At 43.6% G+C, this 8360-nt stretch overlaps 1 protein-coding gene across 1 annotated transcript in view; it reads left to right on the top strand.

Moving 5' to 3' along the window:
- Window positions 1–872: 872 nt before the first annotated feature.
- TJP2 (tight junction protein 2) overlaps window positions 873–8360 on the top strand; it is a 53037-nt gene continuing 45549 nt past the window's right edge. The window contains exon 1 of the mRNA XM_035891729.1: window positions 873–990. The gene's annotated coding sequence lies outside the window, so the exon portion shown is untranslated. The remainder of the gene's footprint in view (window positions 991–8360) is intronic.

The raw sequence follows: 8360 nt of genomic DNA, 5'->3' as shown, positions 1-8360 counted from the left end.
CTCTTCTAGGGGGAAGTCTGGCTATATCCTTCTTTAAAGATGGAATGCTTTGGAAAGATGGTCTTTGAGGGTAATTGAGATGATCAAGATGTGTGTTGGTTTTCTTTCAAAAACCAACAAAAACCCAACCAACAAACCCTAACCGCTGGCTTCTGTTTCTATTTCTGTCAAAAGTTCCTCCTTCATCTTATTTAAACAATTTATTTTCTGTTTTCCTACACAGGATAATCAAGGGCTAGGACAAGGGGTGGGGGAGAGGAGGAGCCCTCTGACAGGGATGCTGAATGGAAGCTAAGATACTGCTTGTGCAGCAGAGGGGTAGCAGAGGCCTGCTGAGCAAGGGAAGGAGTAGAAAGTGACATTGGGAATTGTTCTTTTCTATCATTTGGCAACTGGAGTTGTTAAGTTACCAACTGAAATCACTGGAGTGCATGTATCTGATTATTCTTACTGAGGCTGTGCTCAAGATACAATGCTCTTACTAGCTTAACTTTGTACAATCTTGTGCAAACTAAGCTAATAGACTAAGATTTAATTAAAACAAAAAGCCCAAATGCCTTGGGAATATAGGCATGCTTGCTGTCTCTACCCTATTTAGTTTGCAAAACTGCATTGTTGCCTTGTGTGCAGGCTTGCGTGGATGCCTCATGAGGGACAGAGCTTGAATTGAAGTTTGCAGTGTTGCTGCAAGTGTAAATACTGCCAAGTTATCTCCTTTATTCAAGCACTGTTTCCAGTTGATAGCCAGGGAAGCTAAAGCATGCCAAACTAACCAGGGAAACGCATTTTATATCGTCTTTTATCTCTAGCAGGCTTCACGATCGCTCTTCTGTGATTACACGTGACTTAAATGCAACTTTGTTTTTCAGGGAGCAAGCTACTGCGCTGCCATCTCCTTGTGAGTGGGACTGGGAGCACAGCTGTACGTCAAGCCCAAAGCATCTCACAGCAAGTAGACAGAGACACTCAAAAATCGTCACTCCTCACAAGGTACTGGTCTGGCTGCAACCATTAGAACTGGCCATTAGTTTGAAATGCCAGATTCTTGTCCTGTGCGAGCTATAATGTTTGTTCTTGTAGCTATGTTTTTAAAAGGGTCTAAGAAACTGTACTTAATAGAGTGATATGTTGAAATCGGAACTAGTTCTTGTGGATTCCCAAAGCAACTTCAAATGAGCACACACACATTTGCTGAAAGCTTGATGATGTACAACAGGCCTCCAGAAGAGGAGAGACTTCTGTAATGAACTCAATATTCTGCTAAAGTTATGCAAATAATAATGCACAGGCCTGTACTGGTTCATCTCTTAGCTAAACATTGGTAAAGAATGGATTTAATCTATGGTGATGTCTTCAGCAAATATAAATATTTAGCATGGGTTTGGGGATAAATAAATTTCTTCAAGCATGGAAGGTAATATTAATGGGAATTGCTTAGTGAGAGTCCTGGGAAACAGAATAGCCACACACAGGGAGAGTTGTTTTGCTGCATATTTTCTTATAGTACATCATTAAGGTAAATATAATCTTTTTGGCATCTTAACTTTGTGTTTGAAAACTTTTCTCAAGTGCTTCCAGAGAGAGTATAAAATGCATCCTTAGTTTTATGTGTTGATCAAACATGCTTGGTTTGTTTTTGTAAGTCATTAAGAGATGACCATTTTAAGAGAGCAAAGGGTTTTTATGCTGGTGTGTTGCTATAAAACTGTAATTGACTTATCTTTCGTTCTTGAGAGATGAGTAGCTATTGCTGCTTTAGTAATTTACTTGGAAATGTGGGTATCAGTTGTCCTGTCTTTCTAATTTGTGATATACTTAACCAAAGCTACTCATTTGTTAGTTTAATGTTCTGGGAGTGAGGGGAGAGGATGCTAGTTATGCTAGTTAATAAGACTATAAAGACACGATGGGGAAAAAAAAAAAGTTGGCATTATATAAAATAACAAACAAGCAAGCCCTATTCACTTAGGGCACCGTATGGGGAAAATATGGTACGAGAATATCAGTGAAGCGTAGCTAGGGAGGAATGTCCCTGTTGAGGTCTCAAGCAGACTCTAGCATTTTCCTCAAAATAAAAAACTTTCAAGAACAGGGTATGGTATGCAGACCTTACACCAGGGAATGTGGATACTTGCAAGCCCAACTCTTAGCGAAAGAAACTCCAGAACCATGTATTCACTAGAAAAAGATGCCTCGGAAGCTGCATCCAGCCACCTTCCTTGCCTGTGGGCTCCCAGGAGTTGTGAGACTGGCGAGTGAATGACTGGGGTGGCTTCATCCATCTGCTTTCTCCTTGATGGTTGTTCTCACTATTCTTCCCCTGGACTCTCACCAGCTCATTTCAGTCCTTTCTGAAGAGCAGCACCCAAAAGTGAGCATAGTACCCTATCTGGGACCTTGCTGTTACTGAATAGGGCTGCAGAACTGCTTTGTTTCTTAATGAGCTCGTCAGCAGGAGGTTTGCCAGTATAAATAGGATGGGGAGAGGCAGAGCTTTGAAGCATAGCTTTAGTGCTCTAAAGAACTAACTTGGCTGAAGAACTGCTGTCTGGAGCTTCGTTGTTTAAATTAACCTCTGTATCAGAAAAAAATTAACAAGAAGGTTTTGTGTATGTTACATCTTGTGCATTCTGCATATTCTTTTGCTTGTTCGTAATAAGTATAATGATCTCCGTGAGAATGGGACCTTTGTTTTCTTTACTGCCTTGTCTTAATTAATTTGAGCCATAAGAGTTGATTACCGTGGTAAAGTTTTTGATGTTGTAGGGCTTGACTTCTAGTGATGGAAGGCAGATAAATTGCTAAAAGCAGAGGATTGTTTCATAGCCTTGCAAGGAGTAGTGGAGAAACATGGAGGAGAGAGGAAGGAAATGAGTTGTAAGCAAAATGAATGTTCAAACAGAATGTGCTCAATGTGGTGCCTTCTGTTTAAAATGAACAAGTTGGGGGTGGGGAAGAGATTTCCTTTCAAGTGTTGATAGGCACTTTTGTATGGTGTTTGAGGAGAAAAAGAGTGCACGCCTGTGTGGTTTGGATCTCCTTAAACAACTTCATTATTTCATTCTTTAGGGTAACAGTAGTAGCTTTTGTAGCTTCCTAAATTAATAGAGGTCAAAGTGCTTACGCCAAACAAAGTTGCTTCAATCTGCATCGTCCATAGCGGAGAGGGTGTGTGCGCATTTGGGTAGAGTCACTGTTAAGTCCCTGTTTCACTCTTTAGCAATAGGTCACACTATTTCATTTGCTTGCCTTACTTACCAGTGTAATTTTCAAGATGCTGCAGTGTAGTTTAAAAAATTGTGCAGATGAAAATGTCTTTAGAATAAATAGACTGTATTTCTGTATTCTCTCCGTTATCATTTTTTATTGACTGTTATCAAACACCTCTGCATATTCTCATACTGCTTTTTACCTATCCTGTGAAATGTGCTATACATCTGTGCTACACATTTTCTAATTCACATGTTCTTTGCAAAGATGTAGCAACGAACAAAACAACCAGTCTTGTGCTGGTTTTGAGCAGAATAAACCTGTGATGTGAGATCTAGTAGAACTGATTATTAATATTTCAAAACTGTTGAGGTAAATTTGCTGTATTACTGTATTTCATACTGCTAATATCTCTAGTGCTGTTCCTAGTTGTTCAGCATGTAATTGTTTGTCACAGTAAATTTTTCTTTCATTTTTGTGAATGTGAAATGGAGTTTATAATTGGCCTATAACAGTGCTGCTTCTTCCCCTAAATCTTCATCTACATGTGTTACATTTCATTGATTTGAAGCATCGAGGTTAAAAAAAAAAAAAAATCCTATTGGGTTTCTAGCCCAACCACTTGCCAAAAACAGGGTCAGCTGTCATATCAGAACAGGTTGCATGGGGCTTTACCCAGTTGGGACTTGAAAACCTCCAATGACAGAGATTGTACAATCTCTCTGTGCCCTTGGGTCCATGGTTTAGCTGCCCACATGGGGAAGAAATTTGTTTTCTATCCATCTGAATCTCTCTTGTTTGAACGGTTGCCCATTGTCTCCTATCCTTCCACCCCACACCACTGTTAAGAACCTGGCTGCATCTCCTCAATCTCCTTCCGTCAGCACCAGTGGGCTGCTGTTGGGTGTCCCAAAGCCATCTTTCATCCAGTCTAAAGAAGCCCAGCTGCCGTAGCCTCCTCTTGCAGGGCCAGTACTCCAGCCCCCACCATCTTGGTGGCCCTCCCCTGGATTCACTTCTACACATGGTAACAAGTGCCAAGATGGTATTCATGGATCCTCTTCTCCAGTCCCCTCGTGACAGAGATTAAGATTCCTGTGCCATACTTGTGACTTAACCCCAGTGTAGAACTGGGTGTTTGAACCATACGTAGCTCCTGAGCAGTTCATGAGTAAGAGGTCAGCTACCTACACATCCTCTAATCCTGAAGGTTGAACCTGTTAGGGCCCGGGTTACTATTTAAAGAAGGGGACATAATTGGATTTATGAATCATTTAGATAGGACTGGGCTGACTGATTTGTGTGATTTTGCAGGCTGATGACAAAACAGCAGTCTAAAGAGATTGCCTGGAAGGGAAGGGGCAAAGGCTGTTTGGCAACATGGTATTTTTAGAAACTTCTGCAGTGCCTTTCATCAGAGGATCAGGAACACTTGCTTAAAAACAAGCAAAACTGACGTCTCTGTTCAGACAGTTCAATGACTAGACTGGCAGCCTACATTCATAATCTCTCTTGCTGAAATCAGTTCCCAGTTCTTTAAGGAGGTTGCCTGTTTGCCGTGCTGTCTAGCAGCACTACTAAGTGTTGAATGCTAACATTTAAAAAAAAAAAAAAAAAAAAAAAAAAGAGACCAGTTAAAAGGCTCAGTGGTGGGGAGGAGACAGAGAGAACCTGAATCACAACATGGTAGATAATCTTGGTTGCTGCAGGCAAGTTGCTGAATAGCCTTACTTGGTTGGCAGGAGTAACTGTGAGAGGCAGCTGCTTGTTTTAAATTTGCGTCCTGTAGTGTGGTGTTAAATGGGTGTTCCCTTTGCTGATGCTGGAAGCAGCACAACTGCTTCATTCACAGTAGCATTAGATAATTTATGGAATGCATCCTAGATTTTGCATGACTCAAGCTACAGCAAGTGATCTCTCTAAATTAGTGTTACGCAGACCGTACGTTCAATCTGATCGTAGGCAAACCGTGTCTGCCTTGATTACTTAAACTGAAAATCTCAATGGGAAATGTGGTCACTAGAAGTTGTTTGCATGTTTCTTATAGAGATAATACCAATTAATCTTTCCATGGAAGTTAATTTTAAAATCTCTACACACCTACATAACATTTTGTGAAATCCCCTGCACATGGTACTGCTTTGTAAAGTTATTACACATGCAAAATAGCTGGTACTAAACACTGCAGGGGACAGAGCTGCACATTTATAGGCCAACTCATGTAATTTTGATGTAGTTGGTGCCCAGCCTTTACTTTTCACAATGCAGCATCCCTTCCAGGACTGACTATGACTGTACCTGCACCTCCAGTTTCAGAGGTAGACGATAAGTGGAAAGTGCATGCAGCCATGTCTCCAAACACTCTGAAGTGCGCAGAGATCTGCAGAGACAGAACTGACCATTTTGCTGGGTTGCCTGCTCCTCTTCTGCTTCTGCCCCAGGTCAGTTGTGGCTACTTTGTAGGTATTCTGTGTAGTTACTTGTGATCCACAATGCTGAGTCTTCTGGTGTTCAAGAGAAGCTGAGTCAGGGTGAGAAGTTATATCTAATTACACACTTAAAGATGTGCTTCTCTGAGCTGTGGTTTAGGGGTTTGGCTTTGTTCCCTTTCAGCTTAAAAGGGAAGAGAACGGGAATGCTGTCCTCCCGTGGAATAGCTGTTCGGTGTATTGGGTGCTTTGAGTACCCGTTCTCCCTTTTCCTGCTACAGGAGGCAGGAACTTGTGGTGCCAGCGGAGTTCCTGCAGCTCTTGTCACTGGTTACACTGCTATCTCGTACCCTTCCGTTTTTTGTTTAGGTGGCATCATCCTCCCCTCATAAGGCCTAACTAGGTATCTACCTTGGGAGGATAGCTCGGTCAAAGGGCAGAAAGTACCCAGAAAGGCCTGAAAGCCTGTTCTCTGCTGTTGAATTGCAGGATAAGTAACTTGTAAATTTTGATTATGTTGATAGTTACATCAGTCCATGCCATCAGTATGGACATCTGGGCACTTGGCCAAGCTCCAGTGTGAGCGCTAGAGGTCACTTACTGCTCACATTTGCAGGCTGGTGTGGGATGATTTATCTGCTCATTGTGGCAGAGTAGCTCTTTGGTTTGAGAAGACAAATAAGAAAGCAGGAAAAGATACATGTCCTCTGTACTCTTACAAGTGAGAAATTTTAGGGACAAACACGGGCAATATTTTGATAAGCCCAGATGGGTTGTCTTCCATCTGTTACTGCAAGACACTGAATGGAGGCAAACTGGTAGGGCCCTTCCCAGGTTATGATTTGTGGAAAGGGATTGAAAACCAGCCTGTTTTGCTTGCGTAACTGTGGTCAGTTCCTGCATCTGTGTTGCACTTACCTCAGGCTAGCAAAGCATGTTAACCTTGGTTGCTGACCTATAGCTCCAGGGAGTATAGCCTGATAACCCCACTGTTAGTGATAACAGCGTGTGGCTTTGATGAAGTCACAGAACATGCCAGAAGGAGGCTTCAGGCCAAGCCACAGCTTTTGTCTGGAACAAGACGTAATCCTCCTCAGCCTTGGACAGGGTAGGTAGACGCTTAGAGTGCTTTGGCTGGCATTGCCTGCACTCCCCGACAGGCTGTGTCTAAGGGGAGAATCGGGAGAGTTAGCTCTTCATCTTCTGCCAGAGCCTGTGTGGAGGGGGGTGGCTGCAGGAACCTGGTGCTCTACTTTATGCTGCCACAAACTTGATATGTGTGTTACGAGACTGCAGTCACAGTGATCTAGTGGCTTCTCCTTTCCCTGTCCTGCCTTATGTCTGACAACTGCTCTCTTTGAAAAAGCATATTGCCATCTGCCTAAAACCAAATATTGATCTAGCATCCAAATAGACCTAGTCATCTGCACCAAAATCCTACCATATCCTATCAACGCAAAAACCAGCTCAGGTTGTTTTCTTCCTGTCTTGTCATTTCAAGGACGTAAGTGGCTTTCTCTGCTGACACTGAGGCGTAATAGCCTATGCTGATGTTGCCAGGCAGTGCTAGTTCTTTGGAAAGTTGCCTCCAGATTGCAGAGATGTGCAGAAGCGCTCAGCGGTGTGGAGAGTGGCAGCTGTTTTGCCTTGCCCCGCTGTGGTTCATGGAGAAATTCTTGATGCCAGATGCTATCAGAGAACCCCATGTGCATGAGGAGCCTGGTGGCCTGCGCTTCATTTTTCCAAGCGGTCTTGGCTTTGGTCGTGTACCAGACTGCTAGTGTTGCAACGAAAAGCTGGATGGTTCCACTCGCTTGTAAAACTGAGAGGAGGGACCAAATGAAAGAAGAGCAAAGTTCGTGCTTTGGCATTTTTTTCTGCCTTTTTCTCTCCAAATTTGAGGGTAGGCCATACGAGTAATGTGCTGTTTGCATTCTTTTTTTAAAGCTTTGGCTTAAGAGAGCTCTTCCCTCACAGTTCTTAACTTCTTCCTTCCAAGAGTCGATTCAAGTATTGACTCATCCACCCAAAATAGTGTAACTCCAGGAAGACAGTAGCGTTGGGGAAAGAAACCTTTATTTCTGAATACAAGTGTGGTTGAACTTCTGCCAGTCTTCTCCTCCTTAGCGCTTTTAGCGACCAGTCATTTCTGCAAGCTCCTGAGGATACCATTAGTTACCTCAAGAACATGGTTTTTTAAAACACGTAGTTGCAGCCTCAAAAACAAGCGGCTCACCCTCTGAATTAATAACGGCAGTGTTGACTTTGCGACTGATGTGGAAGGGCTGTTAGGTGGTGGAGGGAAGGAAACCCGACCGAGGCGGGGTGAGGGCTTTCAAATCTGCGTCCTCCTAAAAACACAGACAGATAAGGTGGAAATGACGGGTGCATTTCTGTTCGACAAAACAGGGCTCTGGGTACTGTCCGAAAGCCTCGCATCCGAAACGCTGCCCGGGCTCGGGCCACGGGGCCCGTCTCTCCCCTTTACCCTGCTGTGACAGGCGTCGTCGGCTGGCTGCTGCCAAGGGCGAGAATACAAGAAATATTTTTGTAAATGGAGAATAACAATTCTTTTCTTCCCAGGGAGAATGAAAATGTTTCTTCGCCTCCCCGAGGCGTCTGCAGGCTTGATTGGCTGGCGGCGGAGGGCGGCCGGGCCCCGGCAGTACAAAGTCGCTCTGTGGCGGGCGCCTCAGCGCCGGCTTTGTCCCGGGCGGGCCC

This window comes from Egretta garzetta, unplaced genomic scaffold (genome assembly GCF_000687185.1).
Source record: "Egretta garzetta isolate BGI_Z169 unplaced genomic scaffold, ASM68718v1 scaffold353, whole genome shotgun sequence".
NCBI lineage: Eukaryota > Metazoa > Chordata > Aves > Pelecaniformes > Ardeidae > Egretta > Egretta garzetta.
This window is presented reverse-complemented; position numbering and strand designations above follow the sequence as displayed.